Raw genomic sequence first — 22929 nt, forward strand, 5'->3', positions numbered from 1 at the left:
CGTCGACTGGCAAACTAAATGATTGTATGATTACAGTGTAATATAATTGTTTTCAAATCATCCACCTTGCTCAGTAAACTCGTGTTAGGTAACCCTAGAAGAACCTTGACTGACAATGCGATTAGTGGCCTAGGTCTCTTGAACCTTGGCTCATGAACTGTACTGAAAAAGCACAGTGGATTATCTTGATATTGGATGTCCATTGTTAATGAGGAAAGGTAATGATTATATGAAATTAGGCTGAAAATCCACAGGCACATCAAAGGGAGATGCATTAAAATTATGAGCATTAAAAATATGAAAACACAAAATATTGAATACAAACAAACATGCTAGAATATTGTTTATCTAAACCCTCTGGCATACTGTAGACATGGCTGGAGAGAACAATTCACATTATAAAATGTGCATGCACACGTTTTCTGAAATGCTCTTGACAGCTGCATCTGATATCTAAATGTGTTCAGTTGCATGTACTGTATCGCCAGATCACAGATTTGGCCCATTATACCTCTTTGGCAGGCAGATTGGTTTGGAGGTCTGGATAAATAAATGTCTTCTGTAAGCACAATCAACAGCTGTGCACCTCAGTAGAGGGGCTGATGAAAACATATATGAAAAAGGTAATCATCTTACTCCCTCTTGTAAATAATGCATAAGCTTATTCAAGTCTCTAAAGCAATCCAGACTGTTTCTGATTCATTAAATTCTGCCTGCACAATCTATGCCCTCTTGGAATGACATACTGAAGAGATTGAAAAGCAGCCATGACTTTGGTCACATTTGTTTTTGTGTTTTTTTGTGAAGAGCACAACAGTGAACAGTGAACAGAAGCTAAATTTCATTGTAACTATTTATCACATAATGACTCTTTTACAGCCTTGTTATAATTGTGGCAAGTTTCCTAATCATTTGCTAGGACACATATAACATGTAGATATGAAATTTTTACTGTTTTACTATTTAATTGCAAGTTTATGAAACAACTCCCAATGAATTCAAACAGAAGGCTTACCGACTTACAGTTAGGCCCAAAATGAATGATTCATTCTGAAAAGTCTGTGAAGAGTGTGACAAGAAATTCAGGCTCCGGTGATTAGGCGCTGACCCGATTTTGGAGGTTATATTTTCAGAGACGCAGGTGGTTGATAAATTGATTTAACCCTCTCTCATTACCCGTTCAACCACTTTCTCTACCACCAAACTCTATGGCCACAACTCCATACCCTTGAAGCTATTCATGTAGTCGCCCTCTTTCCTCTGAAATCCAGCCCATCACTCTTTTTCCCTTCCTTGTCCCACACTCTGACGCGTTCTTTCCACAATCTCGAGTCATTCAATGAGTCAATGAGGGCCACGTCGAGAATACAGCTAGCCCCATGCAGACATGGCAGCAATAAATTGCACTTGATTACATAGTTTAAAATAAGCGCAAGAAGGAGAAGGAGCACAGGAGGAGAGGAGAGAGAAAAGAAAAGAGCAACAGCCTCTCAGCTTTGATCGCGCCGAACATCTCCATGAAGAATAAAAGTCATGTTTGCGGCTCGGTCTTGGCAGAGGCAGGTGCAGCGGGGTTGAATCGTGGTCATCAGCTGTCAAGGTGGTAATGAACAGCGTTTATTAGGAATATCATGCACTGCCACATTTCAGGGTGTAAAATGTCAAAGTGTCCATTTTCTCTGAGCCAGTCTGAGGCAACTTTGTCAGTGTTTCCTCTGTAAACAAAAGGAAGGGAGAGGCAAGACAGCAACACGGAGCTTTCTCCTTTTCACCCATTACAGTCGGAGAAAGAGAGAGAGAGAGAGAGAGAGAGAGAGAGGGGGAAGAGTAGTAGAATGACAGGGCTGGAAATAAAGAGATGCTTGAAAAGGGTAGAAAAGTGGATTCCAAGACAGAGGAGCTGGCAGAGAGATAAAGATAGCTGTTAAACAAAATTGAAGGAAGGACAGGAGGAGAGGGCGAGAGAGAGAGAGAGGCAGAAAGACAAAGACAGACAGACAGAGGAAGCGAGATAGAGACAGACGGAGAGAGAGAGGGAGACTAGCTGTCGCATCATCGGCTGTAATAACAGTGGTGACATTCAAATAGAAAGCTCCGACAATGGGAGCAGGCTGAGGCAGCACCCTGTATGCAAATAAAAAGAACACATCATGAAATATTAGCTAGCGTCAGGACTTTCCATCGCACACATTGAAAACCACTTGACCCTTGGTATCCCACAAGTGCTTATGTATTGTGTGTGTGTGTGTGTGTATGTGTTCATACGCGCACATGTGTGTGTACAGGCTTGCTGGCACATTTAATGAGCTGATTTACCACTATAGCCCATTCATTCCATAGGTCTATTCACAAAATGTGTATCTAATAATATAAACAGGGCCAGGCTGGTACCTTTTTTCACATATGGGGCCACAATTGTAGCATCGCATGCTGTTAATTACTTCTCTGACTTCCATTGCTGCCATTTTAACCTGTACTATAGTGTCATGCCACCGCTTAAAGGAGCATTTAGCTTTAGCTGATCATTGGTGGGTTTGTTTTTCTTGATTGGCATTCCAATTCCACTCACACTTCCACTCCTTCATTCTCGCTGTCATGCTATCTTGAATACCCAGGTTAAACATAATTCAAAAACGGCAAGGATCATTAGTTGGCAAATTCATTCTTGACTCTTTCTTTCATGCGCCCCACATGGCCCCAAAGGACCTATCAATCAAAATCATATTCAACTGATATCACATTCACCCCTGCACATTTTTTATTCCCTTTTAACTGCTCAGCAGTCTTTTGTATCAATGTAGGTCTATGGTGATTGGAATAGAAACTTTTCATGTTTGAACTCAATGGGGTTTGAAGGACTGCAGATATCAGCAGATCCTGGCCGATGCAGAGGTCAATACCCATTATAGCAAAAGCAATAGTCAATATGGCACTTGCACATTCCCAGCTCTAGATGTGCTCGCTCTCAATAGCTGTGACCCTTTCTACAACACTTTGCTGAGGAATCTGATGGCTAACAACCCAATGATTGTCTGTCTTCTCAGATTCTTTGTTAAAAGCACTGGCTCGTCTGAGAGTAAAGTAAAAGGGACAGACATAAATACAGGGGATTCACATATAAGCTATACATATAGTAAACTCTTATGACTGGCCCTTATGATTGTTTCAAAGTCTAGATTGATTGGGCCTTTGCCATCAGGGCTCTTAGACTTAGGAACGACCTGCTTGAGGAGCTTAGGCTGACTAAATCAGTACTATCCTTTATATCACTTCTTCACACTCACACTTTTATAGACTTGGTTTTATGTAATGATCTTTTATTAATTGCTCTTGACCTCCTTTTTACCGTGGCACCTTCACTCTGGCAGCCTGGTCATCAAGAGCCAAATTCAGAGCAGTCAGACAGGGGTGACACACTTTGCTGCTCTATACCTGTGTGCACTATCAGGCTTTGTCACAGTTTACAGCACTGGTGGAAATCATTTTCTACAGATGGTGTCTGTTCTTTATTGAGCAGTATCCAATTAATAAAAGGAAGTAAAAGTTCTACTGGTGTGAAAAGTTAACTTTAACTCTGAATCTTCACATCTTAGCTGTCAATTTTCACACAACTCCCACAATCTTCTCGCATTCAAATTAATTCACATGACATCACACAACGGGAGAATACTTTCTTCATTGTGATTAGTTTGCATGCACTGCTCTGATACAGGTATGTGTGGTGATATACAGTATATGGGTAAATATTTATATGATTGATATCAGATATATAACAGATACTCAGGCATTTTATATTAAAGCACATTGTTGTATAAGCTATGCTTCAATTTAGGTTTGCAATATGGGTATGTTGCTGCATAAGCTATGTTTACTAACACCTAGTAGCAAGCATTTTCCATAGAATAGATGAAGGCAGCTGATCAACTAGGGAGCCAGAGAACTGAGATCACATTCAAATGAACTGCTAATTAATTTGGTTTTCATGTCATCGCCACAAATGTGCCTTGGGAAGAATCCAGATAGTTTGACAAACATAAAGTCAAGTCTGTACAATCAATAAGGAATTTATGTAAAGAGAAGCCCCACATGCTTAGGTCATGTTCTCACACTTATTCCATCAATTGTTGTGTATTTCACCTCATACACAGACCCTGCAGTGACTTGGTACCACAAAGTTTTCTTCTGTGTTGTACAACCGTCCTGGCCCATTGTCGTGTGTGTGTGTGTGTGTGTGTGTGTGTGTTCTCTGGAAAACTGCTACAAAGTGTAGAGGCAGAGATAAGGCTCTAAGGTGTGGAGCTTGATCAGACTCTGGAAGCCTCAGGCAGCAGTCAACCTAGGACTAGGGCAGCAGACAGAGCTCACAGATGAGGTGGGGAGACAGACAGGAGGTCAATGGTAGGGTTTAATCAGCCAAGCACACATTTGTGGGTCCACGAAGTGAAAGACAATTTGCAGTGGTTCTGCCTGGAATATATAGTGATTCTGACTAATACTGACTACCTCAGAATGTCATAAATGACAAAAGTAAACAGGTCTACGTTTGCACAGTCATTTCTTATTCACTAAATCAGGCTACAAATATGAACAGGAGCAGGTGATTAACTCATCTGCTGACACGAGTGATTAGTAAAATGTTGGTGTTCTCTGGCTAAGATTAATTTAGGACGAATCAGTCGTGCAGAGAATAATAAAAATAGCATATGACAGTGAGTGACCTAGTCCTAACTAAGGCATGAGAGAGACACAAGAGTATGGAACACGCTCAATTTTGAATCCCCTCAAAAGTAGGATTTGTTTTTCAACTGAACAGACAGCAAAAGAAACACAAAAAGGCAGCAAAGGCCCAGTCACCTTTTGTCTTAAGCCAGGACTTGTGAATAGCCAAGAGAGCCCTGCCCATAAGGGGTTAAAAAGTCTATGTTATAGCTTGGAGCAAGGCCTTGATGAGGCTTAGAGGTCATTCAAAATTTTTAAAAGGGACAGACATTCAATGTAATGATGCCAGAATGGGAGTAATGTGGTCCCTTCCCTTAGTCTTTGTCAAAAGCCTTGCTGCAGCATTTTGTATGACTTGTAGCTGAACCAGGGCTTGTTGGTGAAAACACATAAATAAGACATTGCAGTAATCAAAATGAGGAGATATAAAATAATATGTGATTAGTATTCCTTAGTTGGAGTTCTGTAGAATATGTGCGTCGCGTGCAGAGAAACTGTTGCATTGCAAGCATCTGCATCAGACCTAGAATTGAGCCTTGTGGTACACCACATGTAACTAAAGAGGCAGAGGAAACATGGTCATCAATGGAGACATACAAGTTTCTGGCGAGATGAGAACCATTCCAGGGCACTCCCAGAGATACCAACCCATTGCGTAAGTAAGTAAGTAACTAGTTACTTAGTTTATTTATGTTGCACTTTTTAAAACAAACAGTTACAAAGTGCTTCACACACACAAAAAATATAAACAAATAAATAAATAAAGCAAAATGAATTACAATATAAAACACAGCACAATGAGAAACAGACCAAAGTAGAATGAACAAAAACATACGACACAGCACAACACAGCACAATGAGAAATAGACCAAAATAAAACAAACAAAAACATATGACAGGGATAGAGATCTATAAAAAGGCTTGCCTATAAAGATGGGTTTTTAGAAGCCGCTTAAAACAGTCCAAAGATTCAGCAAATCTGACTGATAGGGGAAGTTGATTCCAGAGGGTTGGGGCTAAAACTGCAAAGGCGCGGCCACCTTTTGCCTGCAGTTGGAGCGGGGGATGGATAAAAGGCAGAGATTTGAGGAACGAAGTGGTCAAGATGTGGAATGAGGAACGAGGACATCAGAAATGTACCTGGGGGCAAGGTCATGCAGGGCCTTACAGTATATGTTATCAACAGGATGTAGTTTATTCTGTATTTTACGGGAAGCCAGTGGAGGGATGCAAGAACAGGGGTAATATGGGACCTACGGCTAGTTCTACTTAATAGCCTGGCAGCTGCATTTTGAACCAACTGTAAACGATTTAGAGCAGCTTGACTGAGGCACGAGTAGAGGGAATTGCAATAATCTAGACAGGAGAAAATTAAAGTGTGAATTAATAGTTCGAGATCCGTAGAAGACAAGATACATCTGATTTTTGCAATATTTCTTAGCTGAAGAAAACAGGACTGGACGAGCTTAGTAACATGATCGTCAAAAGTCATATACTGGTCAAAGATGATACCAAGATTCTTAGCGGTAGAATTGATATTTGAGTGAAATGAACCAATAAACTGATCAGCTACAGTGGAAAAGTTATCAGGTCCAATTAAAAGAACTTCTGTTTTGTCAGGGTTTAGGTGGAGGAAATTACGAGACATCCAATCTTTGGTGGCGGCTAAGCAATCATGGAGGGAGGACAGTTGATTCAGGTTATTGGGTTTGGCAGAGAAATAGATCTGTGTATCATCGGCATAACAGTGATATGACACGTCTTGGAAGCGGCTGAACAAATGACCCAGAGGAAGCATGTATAATGAGAAGAGGATTGGTCCAAGGACCGACCCCTGAGGGACTCCACACAGCAGGGGAGCCGAAGAGGACACATGATTATTGATACAAACATTAAAATATCTATTAGTCAAATAAGAATGAAACCAGTTTAAAGCTGTACCAGAAATGCCAACCCAGTTATGCAACCTATCAAGTAAAATGGCATGATCGATGGTATCAAAGGCAGCAGTTAAATCGAGTAAAATAAGAATGGAATATTCACCTTTGTCTGCATGCATAAGAATGTCATTGGTCACTCTTAGTAATGCAGTCTCAGTACTATGCTTGTGGCGAAAGCCAGATTGAAATTTGGATTGAAAGTGTAGTTATATATAAGTTAATAACATAGTTAATTTTTTGAGGACAGAATAATTTATGTTTCTCAAATATTACTTAATGTTTTTCAGGTAGCATTTTTTTTTAATATATATATATATATATAAAGGGTGTCATTTTGGAATTACACCCTTCATATATCATATATTTCTTCCTTTTCTTTCTTCACTGAACAAGGTTCATATTCATAACCTAACCGGGTTATGCCCGTAACCTTTCACATTTTCTACCAACAAATTTCTTCTGAGTAAATATTCATATTCTCTTCCCCCATGTGCCTCCCTTCTCCATATCCATTTCAGCCAACACCCATTGTCATATTACCATGCGATCGTGGTTACTGAACAGCCTGTAACATCACAATCCTCTCTCTACTCCCACATTATTAAAATTCTAATCGTACCAATAATCAACTGCTGTCTATATTATACAGCCTCAAACCATACAGTCAAGATGACAACAATGGATGCTTTCATCCACTCACTATCACCATGTTGTTTACATCTGTATCAGTAAAAGATGCTCAGCAGGTACATTAATATTCTTTGTCACGAGACAATAGTTGCAATGATTACCACTGCTTGTCGCACGGTAAATCTTAGTTGAACATGGGCGGGAAATTATTAAAAAGAAGAGAGCTGAATAGAGTATTTGAATATTTGAATATTTGAATATCCGAATATGTTCAAGAAAGAAGACAAGATGCTCTAATTTATACAAGGGAGCAGAGGAGTGCCGACAAGCTTGAGCGACTTCAAAGTTTTCTATGGGAAATGAGATTTGGAATATGACAGAGCTCCTAATATCCTTACGCACAGCTTCCCAGCATGTATGCTAATGCCCTGTCCTGACCACTAATACACAACAGGAAGAGCGGGCTAAATAAAATGAGGGAGGAAGCTGTGAAATATAATTCTGAATGCCTTTAACGACTACAGTATCGGCGGTCTCGGATCTGTACTTCTTCATTCGGATGTTCTCATTTGTATCCACACCTGTGTCATTCACAGCTTTACGTCTTAACCTAATTTCATGGTCTAGGGGTTTTGGATGGATGGCTCTGGTGCAACTTGTACACTGAGGGGAGGAGAGAGCGTACTGTGAGTGTGTGTGTGTGTGTGTGTGTGTGTGTGTGTGTGTGTGTGTGTGTGTGTGTGTGTGTGTGTATGTGTGCGTGCATTTGCAGGAGAGTGAATGAGAGAGACAGTGAGAGACAGACGGTGGGATGCGCTGCTACAATAGCATAGAGAATTGTACTCACTGACTGATATTAACCTTTTAACCTTGTACTTTTCTGTTAACAAAAATATATTAAGCCCCTCTGAATAGCTGACAGTGAATTGAGGTTTTACAGACTTTCATTGAGTGTCACTGAATGATCAGAGGTGAACCCAATTTGCGGTAATGCGCTTCAGTTACAGTAAAAAAAAAAAAAAAGTCTGCTAAAAACAGATAAGTTAAAGCCAAATGATATGCAGTGGAATATGATAGTAGCAAATGTAAGTGCAATCCATGATCTGGATGTTACATGAACCATGTTCAGTCGGGTAGATCAGACAAAAACAAGACAACTGAAAGCAAATAACATGGCTGACATCGTATATAGAGCGTGCCAAGGTTAAATTTCCTTAAAAGCACTAACTTGGACAAAAGGGACCGTCACTTGTACAGCTGACATTTCTAGAGCAACTGTGAGTAATTGCTATCAATAGTCCCAGAAATGCTCTGAAAGCTTTATACTGCATCACAACCAAAAAAAAACTTTCACGTCAATTTAATTGCTCGGCATATTCTAAGGCAGAGCGTCAACAATGCCCTTTTAGCTGGTCAGAGTATCTACTGGTCTAACAGCTTATTTAGCGAACCAGGCATAACACCAATTATGCTGGAGGGAATCGATTCCCTGAGCGCACCCCATTGGGACAAACAATAAAATGATCAAAGTGAGTGGATGTTTTGCTTGCAAGGAGTAGCAGAATTAGTTTGGACTTTAAATTTATTTTTTGCCCCAATCAAAATCTGTAATTCTTGAAGCTGTGAAGTGAATTCTCCAGCGTGACAGGGATACAGACAGAAAAAGGAGAAGAAAAAAGAACAAAGGACAAAAGATGAGACTACAATGTTTTCAAAAAATATTTTGTTGTAGCAACACAAAGACCACTGAGGCTGTCTCATTTCTTCATTGCGAATTTTCTTTCCCATTAAAGTGCATAGAGTTCCACCACAGACAGAATTTCAGATAATTGATTTTGCACACAATAATGAATGGAGTTGCAAGATTGTATAGTGACAACACCCATGTTTTTTTTTTTTTTTATATATACATTTATTTTTTTCCCCAAAGAAACTGTGGCTCAAAGTACAGGCTAATGTCCAGGGCTTGTGTTATTTTCATCAAATAGAAATGTTAGTTTTTCAGACATGTTTGACTGTAAAGTTAATTGAGATGCTCTTGCAAGAAAGCTCTATGTGGAGGCTACAAAACAACACCAGATAAGTCCCATCAGGACAGCATAGGATGGATTTCTTACTGCTTTATAACCTAATTTTCCCATTAACTTCTAATTCTCCCATTTTTAGTTCTATAAAAACAAAGGTTTTGTTTGAGAGGGCCGATGCACCTCCATGAACAAGAATTATGGGACACGTTCCAACATGAGCATGGCTATCTAGGTCATCACCTGTAGGTAGTGTAGCAACATCCCTTGGTACTCACTTTGTACACTTAAATTCACATACACATTCTGTACAGTATGTTATGTAAATGAATAGGCTATTTCTGTCTGGCACAGTGTCTCAAAAGACATCCACTTCTGTATTTTATTGTCTAACCTTTACTTTGAGGTGTTTAATTTTCTATGTTATCATTATACATGTGGATTTTGAAGTTCCAAAAAAAGAAGCATTGAGTCACACAGTTAGGACTAAGCTTATTTTAATTACTGTAATATCTCACTTGTGCTCCAATGGTGTAGTCCTCACTGAAATGTACAGTACGGTGCAAGATATTAAAATTATAATGAATATGCTAATTATCCTTTTTTATTCAGAAGCCTACAATGGTTTTATATTCTAATCACAATAGCACCATTTTATGTAAGCTATAATAAGTACATGTAATTACTGAGATTATAATGATGCATGTGTCATAATACATTGGCTCATTGTGCTGAAAAAACTACAGATCTATCAGTGCGATCAGTGAACCATAACCTTAAGTCAAACATGACCACATATGAACTGTCAGTGGAGATTTCAGCTGGTCTCGTCCAGTCCATTTGTAAGCTGTCCATTGGCTTGCGCCACTAGTTGTCAATCTTCATTCCTGTGCCAGACGCTAGTCTGCCAGAGATAGATCCCTCATATGTCAGAACCACATAGCCCATTTCCTGGAGTTCGCTGTGACTGTCAGGCTCCATGGACCATGAAAGCCGTGTATGTGATGCCCGAAATTACCTCATCGCAGAACGCTACGGACTCCCAGTTGGCATGGTCACCACTATCCTTTCAAGAGGCAGCAAAGCAGCTGACTGACACTTTTAGGTAGTTCTTTGTCAAAGAAATAAAGTGGGAGCCATTTCATATTTTAAGGCAGGAACGTAAAGTAAGTCCATTTTACAGTTTGTGAGTAGAAACTGGGTTGAGCATGAAGTGCGAGCTCGGGATTATGGTATCTAGGAGATTGAGGAGGTTTAATCATAGATTTTGCAATGAAATTTGTGGTGTTTTTGGCATTTTGTGTGCCTGACCAGAGTAACAAGGCACTATTACGCCCCCCAAATAAGGTAGGAAACACACTGTAAATCTGTGTGAACGTGTGGAGTGTGGGTTTGATTGGAAGCCTATGATGTCAGCACTCAGGAACATCAGCAGTCTCATAATCTGTCTCCCTCTGTCTTAACAAGGGGTGTCTGAGGCAAGAGTGGGGAAGAAACCGAACTCTCTCTAGTACAATTATAGAAGTGCACTGCAGTCACTTAGCCCGCTAATACACGGTGTGATATTAATTACTGTTTGTAAACAATGCACTTTGCAGAGATTATTGCATGCACTCGGCGTCCTCCATTTGTGTTTGGTAATTCTCACAAGTGATTAAGCGGTGAAGCTAGGACAGCTGTTCAAGATGAGTTCATTGGCATGTTTAATTAATTGCACTTGAGATAATTATTCAATCATTACTTTGATTAATTTTCTGCATCCCAGATAATGCATCAAACGTCTGCTTGATGTCAATAGTTTTGAAAGCGTGAGTAGAACAAGGCCAACTATCCCTCTTTTTTTTGGAGCTTGATTTAGGACTTTAAATTGTGCTATGTGGAGAAAAAATGTCAATGTCAGCTGGCCGTGATGGGAATGCACTATTATGACTGCACAAGTGAATTCCATCCCCACTTAACAAGGGCACACCACTAAAGGGTGTGTATATAGTACATTTGTCCCCACACCCGACACCTGTCAGGAATGCATTTTTTTCCTCGTATTTCCCCCACATCAACGGCACCCTGTCACTGCTCACTTCAATGTTTTGAGTTGATTCAGTCCGCATTATGTTTGAAACATGCTTATCCTTCGCCCCCTCAGATATGCAGGGTAGTGGCAACATCCAACTGAAGGAAAGCCAGGCAAATCGTTTGTGAGAGATCTTGTCAAACAGATTAATTCCCACCCCGGGCCTCGGGGTTCTGGACCGTTTTTCTGTCATGCTGCTTTGCCAGGCTCCCTCTTGATAATACCCCAAAGATAAAATTAATTGTGCAGGGAGATGTGGGATGGGGGAGTATCTAAAAGGACCTTGAGCAACACATGAAGCTCTCTTTTTCTCCCCGCTCTTCTGTATGTGAAAACAGAGAAACAATCAAACCGTCAGAAGCATGACACACTGCACCAACGATCACAAACTTTGTTTTGAAGTTTCTGGAAGTGGGCAGTTCTGAGAGAGATGTGTTGGGACAGAATCAACCCTCATGGAATTTCCTCCTCAAAGAATGTCCATGCACAAATTACCATCAAAGTAGAATCCCTCACTTCATCAGCAATTTCCAAAGTGGGTTTTCACACCAATATTTGTCTACAACTGCCTAATTGTGCATCTGCAATGGGAGAGTAGGAACGGGATGTTCATATCTTGCGTTTCTTCTTCTGTGACAGTCACAATCAGAGTTGGAATCAGCTGGGGATGTGACAGCCATATCTGAGTCACCACTTGACTCTCATGTGAAAACCATTCCCATTGGAAATATTGTCTACAGTGTAGCAGTCAAATGCAGTCAAATGCAGTCAAACCCTCAAGTCAAGCGGGGCTTTCCCACATCACAACCTCTTCTCACAGCAAACACAGTTCACAGCATTAGGAAACAAGTGTGAATCCCCGCTGTGGCGGTGTGTGAGCACACAGCATCTTGGTCATGTGCAAACTAGAGTATTGTCTGTCAGCCATCCCATGCAGTTCTTTTGTCGCCTTCAAATGCCACCCGTCAAAGACCAATTTAAAGTAGCAGTATTCCATTGACAGCAAAGCAAAGGGACAGACACATTATGGCAGTTGCACTTTTTTTTAAAGCGTCCCTTGGCACTTGAGTTGCCCCAGTCACCTCCACTGGCAGATGGTGCAAATGAGCCTTTGAATGCCGCTGCTAGACATGCCATGGACAGGCAGCCAAACGTGCAGTCACAGTGACAAGAGCTGTGTTTGCATGGGTTGGAGACTGTAGCCGAGGTGTTGTTTTTCCTACCGTCATAGTCAAAACACATCACTGGCTGCTTCTGAAGTGGATAATGTGTTTATTACTACTGGTAGTTAAATCAGTGTTTTGTCGGCTATAGTATTTTTTTACTGTGACAAATGCAGACTAGAGTGACTTGGCTGTATTTATTTTTTTTTGTTTTTCAGAAGCACATACTGATATGTTGGTGCTGTCAAAATTCATAGCGCTGTATGAATAAGAGATGAGATCATGTTATTGTTTGTCGGTACAGAATGCACATTCAGTTCTCTGTACAAGGATCCCCAGTGTAGTCAAAGTGTAGTCCAAGAATGTGTCTGTGCTTACAGGAAAGCACTCCTTGTAAAGAATATTCCGTTTGGCAGATTCCCTGGATATGCATTTGGATCTCATTTTAGTGAGCGTCTCACACATATACTCATGCACGCACACAAACACGCAAATACACACACACACACACAGAGTCCCTGGGCAGTCCACATCCTGCCGCATCCAACAGTTTTGAGCTCAAGCAGTCGCCGCTGTCACAACGTGACATCATCAGCTGGGCTGGCAGTGTCCCAATGGCGTCCTGCTTTGGCGCCAGAGATATCCTCTGACAGAGCTCATCCAGTGATGCTGCTGTGTCACTCAGGGGCCCAGACAGGCAGCGCAGTGGGGATGACAGCCGGGGAACGGCAGCTCAAGAGCAGGTAGAAACTATTGACAAGACCCTGGGTAAGGATTAGGAGAGGAGCCTGGGGGTTTGCTCAAAGGAACCAAAGACTTGTGCAAGCCTCATAAAAGCACGGCTTAGGCCCCTGTTACGCTTTTTTAGTCATTTGTAGTTCACTATAGTCACTGAAATAAGTTTGAAGCTCAACTGGTGACAGATTAATCACATAAACTCCGCGGGGCCTGCCAAACATACCAGTTCAGCTTAAAAGTGATCAAACTATTAAAATCTTAGCCTGTTCTACCAGTAAGTTCTCGTCACTCATCGCGGTTTCTGTCATGACACTAATGTTTTGAGGCAAGGGTAAATCGGTAAAACAGTAAATGTTGCACGGTGATTAACAAGCTGACCTTTTGCAAGTATTTTCACTCCTCAGCGTTTGTATTTAAGCCTATAAACATCCTACAGGAATAAATCCAAAAGCTACCGTTGACACTCTGCACATCACTCTCCATAAAAAATACCTGCGAATGATCAAGGCAGACAGATAATGGCTTGGCAGAGGACCCGGCTCGCTGCCCTGTGACAGACATTTCCAATTAAAAAGGGTAAATAACTTGAGATTCATCTATTTCACCCTGCCCCAAGATTTATCAGTCCATCGTGCTTTAAATCCGTTCACCCCTGAAATGGTAATATCACAGATTTGGATTTCCCAGGCAAAAAAAAAAATGTCATATAGTTCCAATATCCTCACACTCCCATTTCAATCTCGCTACCCTGTCTGTGTTAGAGCTTTCATGAGGCAACCCAAGCGTGGGAAGAAGCCAGTGATATTAGTATACCAACATGATATGAACAGTGGCCTGGAATTAGTTTGCAGGACCGTTGACTTTCTCTCCTTAACTGTCCAGCAGTATCCTAAGCTTATTACTCATAGTAGCAAGGCTGTTCGACAGTATGTTGCGGAGCTACCTTTTTATCCATGTGTGGAAACTTTGTTGTTTGTGTTGAACCCCTGTAATAGCCCATAAAATTGGATACAGCAGCAGTCCTGCACACACAAACCAAACACCCATAGACTTTTACTGTAAATGAATTTAACTCTTACATTACCTTTTTTTCCCCCATTAACTTCAGCTAGCATTAGTAGAATGCAACATCATGATAGTGGGGACCGTCTACAGGGAAAAGTCTCCGTTTTTTTGTAAATAAAGTGACGTGACTCATTAATGTGATGAATGGCCACGCGATTCCCAAGGACCTCGGCATCACCCTCCTCCCTCCCCCCGCCCCCCCTCCCCCCGCCCCCCCTCCCCCTCCCCTCCGGGCGTCCCTCTCGTGGGCCATTCTGGGTGAAAGCCGAACATTTAAACGTGCGCCTCTAAGTGCTGAGGCAAGCAGGTCCGCCAGCCAAGTGTTCCCTTTTTTCAGCTGTTGAGGCTCCCAAGGACCCATTTCGCTGTTAACATCAAATCATTAAATTCACCCCTTACTCAGTCACTCAGAGTTACAGAGAGATAGATAGAAAGATAGATAGAAAGACAGAGAAAGAGGAAACGGTTAAAAAATAAAATAAAAAGGTCATCGTCAACTGGAAAGGCTAAATAGGCCACGTTATTAGGTAGGCAGTAAATAGAATGGAAACTGACAACGCTCTCTGGTCTTAATACTATCTTGTTGACCACAAAAGCGAATTATGAAGTGCAATTTTACTTCATGATGGATGGGATCAATAAAATGTGATTTGGCTAATGTGTCACTGTCAAAGCACTGGACTTGAGATGATTCTGCTGTATTAAAAAATTAATTTCTTTCTAGTAGACTTTAAGCGGTTCCAACAAGTTTGATCAGTCTATACACCCTTTTGCGACTGAGGAAAGTAGAAATGATGGAAGTATGTGTGTGTATGTGTGTGTGCATTTGTGTGTTTAGGACATTTTACAAAGGCAAAAATGCAGCAGCAGATGGCATACTCTTTCGTGTAGCCTGTCTAAGGAAAGGTAGCCTTGATGTACACCAATGTCCGGTGAGTTCAGTTATTGCACTGCACCGGTTCTGAGATTCTGGCTCCCCGCTCCACCTCAAGCAATTACAATATTCAGCTGTTTCTCTCACCACATTGTGTACATTGTTGTTTGAGGAGAACTCCTGCATCTGCTGCATGCCACCTCAGGGCACAAAACTGCAAACTGTCCAAAAAATATCCCCCTTCTTTCCCTCCAAAAGGTTGTACGTCTGTGTATATACAGTATGCATTTTCAAATGTTCATCACATTGATGTACAGCAACCCCCGGACAAATGATGTCATCATCGGACTTATACAATGAGAATATTCACTTACGCACATGTATGAGCATTTCCCTAGCAAATAACTGTCATAGTATTTATCTTTGCAATTTTATACCAATGATAACAACAGTTCACATCTCTCCATAGCAGAAAGTGTTCATGAATAACTTGTGCATGTAAATATATTGCGGCTCCACTGTATCACTGACTCCACTGCAAGTACACTACCTAAGTAATAATTATGTGCAATTCCGTCTAAACGGAGGCTGTTCTGAGAATCCATTAGAGCCAGACCACTTTTAAGACACTTAGCAGGGAGTTGCTCTACCCTCGCTTCTATTGGTTGATTGGACTTGGTTTCTATGGGAACCATAGCACAACACAAGCCAGTAAAGAGAAGTTACATCACAGGTGTTGTGCTCACTGAAGAAGCAGAATGAAGCAAAAGCTATTAACGCTTATAAAGGGGTTCTCAGCCAGGAATAGAATGATGAGAGTCTAGACATCAAAAGAAAGGAGAGCATAATTTGATTTAAAAACAAAATAAAGTAATTAAAACATCATTTTCTTTCCTTTAATGTAATCAGCTAAAGCTTACATCCCTCACACGGTGTTGGCTGCTGGAGACAGTTGGCAAAGTAGCAGTGCACGGCACAGTGCGCCCTAGGGATGTTTGATTCTCTCACTTCCATTACTTTAAGCTCTGTAATCTTGATGTTCGGGGCGGGTGGAGAGATAGCGGTTGGAGGGCATCACGTTTGAGCTAGGCTTAGTTAGGTACAGTACGCAGTTACTGTTGCACCTGCATTGTGAGCATGGAATTGCCAAAGATGCACGATTCTGTACTTGACAAAAGACCAAAGAAAAGACTTTATAACACGTTGCCTGCGTTCTTGACTTCCACACACTGGCAGTCTGTTGAATCAGTCACCTTGATACACAAAAAGCAATTCACTGTCTTTAAAGCTTTATTTGAGATTCGTTTAAACTAAAGAGATTGTGTGTGTCTAGGTCATTTTATATAGAAAGTGATAATTCCAGTGTATAGGTGATGACTTGATTGATTTGGCAAAATGGCAACTCTTAAATGGACAAACACCAAACAAACACAGCATTCTAAATGACTAAAAGACCATGTGAAATGCAGCTGTACTTTTCCACTGATGTAAGCAGTGTGTTGTACATTTTTCTGACACACAATGAAACATGGTACCAAATTCCAAGCCTCTACACCACTCAGTCTGCCACCCCTACTACTCGTGCAGTCAACTTTCAGTGATGTTTTTTCTCCTATTCCTCCACCAACAAAGCAGATAGGTTTTTTGGAACTGTGTGTATGTCTGTGTGTATGTCTGCTTGGGTGTGTGTGGTGTGTGTGTGCGCGGAGTTGGGAGAGGAGGAAGTTGCAGCACCAGTCAGATGCTTCCCTTGAAGGGCTGGCTGTTTTTGGCAGACGCCCTACTCACCCGCGTACATGGCACGAATAGAACAGAAAGCAAATGTGTCCCTCCTTATGGTAGGTCAGACTACGAGGCAGTCCAGATTTTTCGGGGCGTTTATTACAGGGCTAAATCGAAAACTGAATTTCAACACAGTGGCATATGATGCTTTCGCCTCGAGGGCCTGATTTCCTTGTTCTCTGGTGTTTTAACAATGAGGCTGTACTTGACAGTCCAACTGAGTCAGTCATGTTTAAGTGGCCCTTGAGTTCAGGCTGTTTTGTGTAACAGAGTTAAGAGCGCCACAGAGGCTCAACTCAAAACTCTAGCAAATATTATAATGTTGCACTGGAAAGGCCGTGGCATATTGCAGAGCAGGAAACTTTTGCCTTGGTAATATGGCTTTTATTCTAATCATCTCTCTTCCTCATTATTTGACCAAGATTAAAGGCTAATTCTGTCCATTTTTGACCTGGACCCTGTTTCCCATCATGTTCCATCATACCAATTAATTTCAAAATCTTGTCAACTGCTTCACGAAAGAGCTACTACTGTCTCGCTTGCCTGGGCGCGCGTCTCTCTAATACAATCCTATCAGGCCAACGGACACTGTAAAAATCAATCCCAAAAGCCCCCACAGCATGTCTTTGTCAACATATTGATTGCTCCCTCTGTAGTGAGACATGTTGGTAAACAGATATAAATGAAAATTATCTAAAGTCATGCCTTTCTCCTACAGTTTTGATGCTACCATGGCCATTGCTTAAGCGCTTCATTTCTGCTTACTCTTTGGACTCCAACTCTCAAGACTCGCACCTCTGTCTATGCTGCCTCACCACACTACAGGGTCATTTCTTGTGTGCATCCACTGCATAAAGTAGTGCAAAATAATAAGTGAATGTTGTGAACTGAAAATTAAATCTGCATCAGGCAACTTTGCACATTGGCGGCCCCACATGGCAGCAAGAAGTAACTGTTTGAAACATTTGAACTTCAATACCCAGAAACCATCGGTCATCAGTAAACTGCACACAACGTTTACTAACCCAGCTGCTCTGTATTTGCTTTACACCAAAGGGATCAGAGAGGCAAAAGATCTAACGCTTGTGACTCCAGCTTTCTCTGGACAGAGAGCTCCCTGCTGTTTAGGAGACACTTTGTATTTGTCTCTGAAGTTTTGCTTCATTATTTCCTGTGGGCGGAGAAGCGTTCATGCCCAACACCAGAGTTTCATTTGGGCAAATAGGGCAAATCTATAGGGTCTCAATTAGGAAGGATGGGCTCACTTTGTGATTTAGGGTGTCATTTTATATTAACATCTTGCCTAGTGCAGCTTTAAATATAGACATGTCTCATTACACAATAAGTGTCAATGTGTTGAAAAATACATGTTTTGGGTGTTTATGAGGTCTTTTTTTTGAGTGTCCATTGGCCTGATAGGACTGTACTGGAGGCAAGTGAGACATGGCTCTCTCTATAGAGAAGCAGTTGACAAGATTTTGTGCAAAATGGATCAATATGATGGGAAATTATAAGAAAATAGGGTCCTGGTCAAACATGGAGGAGAATTATCCTTTGATGGTTGATAACTTGACCACTTCAGTTTGACTTCTGCTCCAATGATCTGAAGTCAGATATGCGCCTGTCTCCTACCAAGGTGCTGCAAATGGGATGATCCCCTTAGTGCCTCAGCCATCTGGGACACTATTCCCACTACTTACTTTTGCCAATTTGCTCCAGGGAGCCCCTGAGCCCTTGTCTTCATTAAGGGAGTTCCTCATTGATCAATCACTGTCAGTGGGACTGCGGTGTAATTGTGCTCTGGCCTAATCATGACTGACGTCTCATCCCCCTCCGCTCTGTCACAGGTCTCAGGAGAGAGAATGTTCCATGACTTTCACACCTTCAACCTCAAGGTAGGCCTCTCTAAGGATTTAACTCCTGTCTCCTTGGTTTATCTTTAGAGCTACATGGTTTTATAGCAGATATCATAACTCGATTTTGAAGCACATAGCAGCACCAGCCCAGAGGTGGTAAGGTCAAGTATGTTGCTGATTTGTGCTGGATATTAGCAATGTTTAAGAGCTGTTTGATTACATCACTACTACTGTTGTATGAAAAGCTCATGTGTAAGTCGCTTTAGATAAAAGCGTCTGCCAAATGTGAAATTGTAATTGTAAATTGTAAATTGTACCCCATGACTAATTACTGAAATAGCAAACTGCCATGAGGAATGCTGAAAATCAACTTTTGCTAGCCATCGCAGCAAACCAAATATACAGTCACTGCCATTATACAAGCATGACCAATAGATCGAGCAAAACAAAAAAATGCTGCAGTTCAACTCCTACAATACTTTTATAACTTGAGTTCATAATATTCAACAAGCAGGCTGCAACATTTTCAGGACTTGCACACTATTTGTCACATTCAATAAATAACCCCTTACATCTTCCATATGCATTGCAGTGAATGGAAAACAAATTACAGCTCATGATTACAAATTACAAATTAGCAGCCCTTGAAAATGTACTCCACTAGCAAACAATCCCAAACATTAGTACAGTAGGTTAGTTCTGCCCGGAAAATCAAATGTTATGTGAAGCAGCCATCACTGAAGCCTGAAGTCACAGTGAAAGAAAGTATGTGTTAAGTATTACTGGTTTTCTGCACTGCCAACACATACAGTACATATATTTACTGATCTTTATGACTGTGTAATCTAATGTGAGACTTCTTTCGATTTGATTTCATAACATCACACACTGTGGTCCGCTAATGGCTTCCTCTAGCTAGCTTTGCTATTGGGCCTCCTATGTATGCGGCACTACAGGCGAATCACAATACAATCAGCTGGCGGATTTGCATTTGATTAACAGCAACAACACTGACAACGTTTTTGATTCAACAATTCTCATTCCGTACAACACAAGCATGCATATACACAAATACAGATACACACACACACACACACACACACACAGACATGCATACACACACACTCCACATATAAACTTTGTGGCCTTTCACGCCTCTCAAATCTTCTTGCATCTAAATGTTAGTCAGCCATGTTTTGTACCAGCATTGAAAGATGATCTCTCTGTAACCCATCCATTTCAGATGCCAGATTTCACTACGCTCACTCAGTTATTGTAACATTGTGTCAAATTGGCTTATTGGTGCTTCATATCAAAGGAGCATTATGAAGAAATACTGGTGTTTTCTCCTTAAAATCCCCCCCTCCCCCATGCCCCCACCTCTAAAGGTCATGTACAACAACACTGGCACACAGTCAGGATTACAATTTTTCATGCTTAAACAAAACCATGTCATTCACTTTGAAATTGATCGGACAGATAGCATTTTATACCAGTGTGAGACCGATGTGTATGACCATTGGAATTATGGTCACTTATAGTGATTAGCTAATGTGCTTTTAAACCATGAATGATACAAGTTTAAGTCAACAGCAACACTGACATATTTTTGAATGTTAGATTGTTGCCTGAATTCTTAAAGGTTGTATCATATAGCAAAATGTTAGATAAAACTATTCTTGATTTGACACATTAGTAGTCTGTGATTAGATTCAGGTATCCCACTTTCTTTGATCAGCATGTGCTATTTTTACTACTTGTACAAAATTGCCATTTGTTTTATTATCCAAAATTGTTTGATGGATTGATTAACAACACCGTCTTTACCGGACCGTCTATATTTTGGATACATTCCCAAAAACAACTCATGTTTAGCTCACATGATGCCTGTCTTGTGTCAAAAGTTCAGACAATACATTTTAGAGTGAAAGAGACTTTTCATTCCAATAAATCACTAAGTAAACAAAGCCAGTAGTGTAATGACAGCGTTTCAACTGTTTGTAATTGAAACTGCAGTATAACACAATAAATTACAACTGTCAATCATACTACCTAAGTTAATATGAGAGATTGACCAAGGTTTAAAAAGCACAGTCCACCACAGGCTGCTGCACATCAGTCCAGCATGCTGCAGATCCAGTTGTGTCCCAGTGACCCTTACAAAGTGCTTCAACAGGCAGGCTGCTCGCTCCTTATATTGCAAGTCTTGACACAGTTCTCTACTAAGTATGAGCTGTCTTAGCCAGGAGGTATTACATTTTTTCCTCCCATATTCTCAATATGTGCCACAGAATTTGGCTATGTGAAATAACAGGCTCTCTTGACTTTTAAAACACTGGAAGCCTTCTTGTGATTGAGGTCACACAGTGAAATGCCTCCATTCTGCCATTGGTCTCACCCCACTCTTCTCCTTGGAGTGGAGATGCAAGGGAGATGCAGAATGTGATACGAGGAGGGAAACAAAAAAAGAGGTCATATAAAAAAAAAAAGGAAAAAATGGATAGCTCCCGTTGAAAAGTTATTTTCTTTTTTTTTTTCCCTTTGAGTTTGAGAGAAGGTAGGAAGAAACTGCTTTGAACAGCACTAGCGATATCTTGATAAAGCCAGCTTGCAAGAGTTGAGTTGCAAAGAGATGATGACTTTATGACCTTTCACTTTTAACATCTTACCACCAGATGACCACATGTAATTCGAGTCTTCAAGTTCAGTACTTTTTGCTGATATTCTGCTGTATCGCTGTATAAGGGGGAGCTTTGGTTAGATCTACAGCACACAAGAATGTGGATGGAAAAGCGATTGAACGACGATGCTCATTGATTTCCACGTCATACTGTATGGCTGGGATGATTTCTGAGCAGCTGGTCATATGACACATGGGAAGCCGTCTCCAATGTGACACTTTCCCATGCCCCCTCCTTTAGTTATGTAAAGGGGAATAGTATCAAAACGTTTCTGCTCTTATTTGTAACTTTTCACATCTATGTCTATGTAGCCAGAAACATGGGGAAAGAGTCTATCCAGTCCCCTAATCTGTGGTGTCACACCTACCAACACACAAATCTATAGAGGATGAATTGGAAAAGATGCAAAATGATTTTAAAAAGGAAGGATCAAGAGTGATTTTCTGGATTGAAACTGATATCACTGCCACAATATTAAACCCACTTGGATGCGAAAGTTCGGACTAACTTGATATGATTTTGCAAAATGATGTCTGAGTTTTCCATTTTTGTCACTGAAGGAGGTTTGCATTGGTTTGATATCACAGATTAGTCTCTTGCATTAGCAGAGTGTTATTCATGCTGAATCAGACCATAAGAACTGTGTACTGTATATGTGTAAAGAGAGTAACTTGCGAGATAGACATCTTCATACTAGATTATTTTTTTTATTTTTTTTATTTTTGATTTGCAACCAGTAGTTCATGTACGGTTTGACACATGCATGTAGTACATGACATGACCTGTCATCTCCGAGAGCAGGCATAAAGACAATTGTGAATCCCCCCCCCCCCCCCCCAATATATGCTAATGCTTTATCCCATGCCGTATTTCATGCAAATGCCTTTCATCATATATTTTGAAATGTCATAGATATGACAGCTGTAGCACAAGCATCCATAATGTTTTGACTGGAGGGAAAATTGCGACATAGATCTCCGTCATTGTGAATTCTGCTCACAGCCGGAATAAGAGAAGGTCAGGAATGCTGAACTCTCCCTCCTACAGAACATGATTGTTTTATTAAACTTTGAAAACATGTTGATGATGGATGCTGCTTTGGTAATACATAAACAGGATAATAAGAAAATGGCTTTTTTCCTCACAAAATAATGCCCTATTTTCTAGTTTTGGACCTGGAGTGATAAGTCAATGTCATTTCATACATTTTACAGATGACAGGGTGTGGGGTGGTCAAGTAGGAAAGTAAATGTATCTACATGGACTAACAATGTATTTGCTATACTTACATCTAGCAACACAAACACTTGTTAATCAACAACGAGAAAAAAAATCCTTTAGTGATGCTTAGTTTTTGGGGGTTTTTTGTTTCATTTCCCATTTGAA

The sequence above is a fragment of the Centroberyx affinis genome, unplaced genomic scaffold, assembly GCF_046629955.1.
Source record: "Centroberyx affinis isolate AG114_WGS23_722 - 3 ecotype Tasmania unplaced genomic scaffold, CSIRO-AGI_Caff_v1 ptg002880l_1, whole genome shotgun sequence".
NCBI classification, from domain to species: Eukaryota; Metazoa; Chordata; class Actinopteri; order Beryciformes; family Berycidae; genus Centroberyx; species Centroberyx affinis.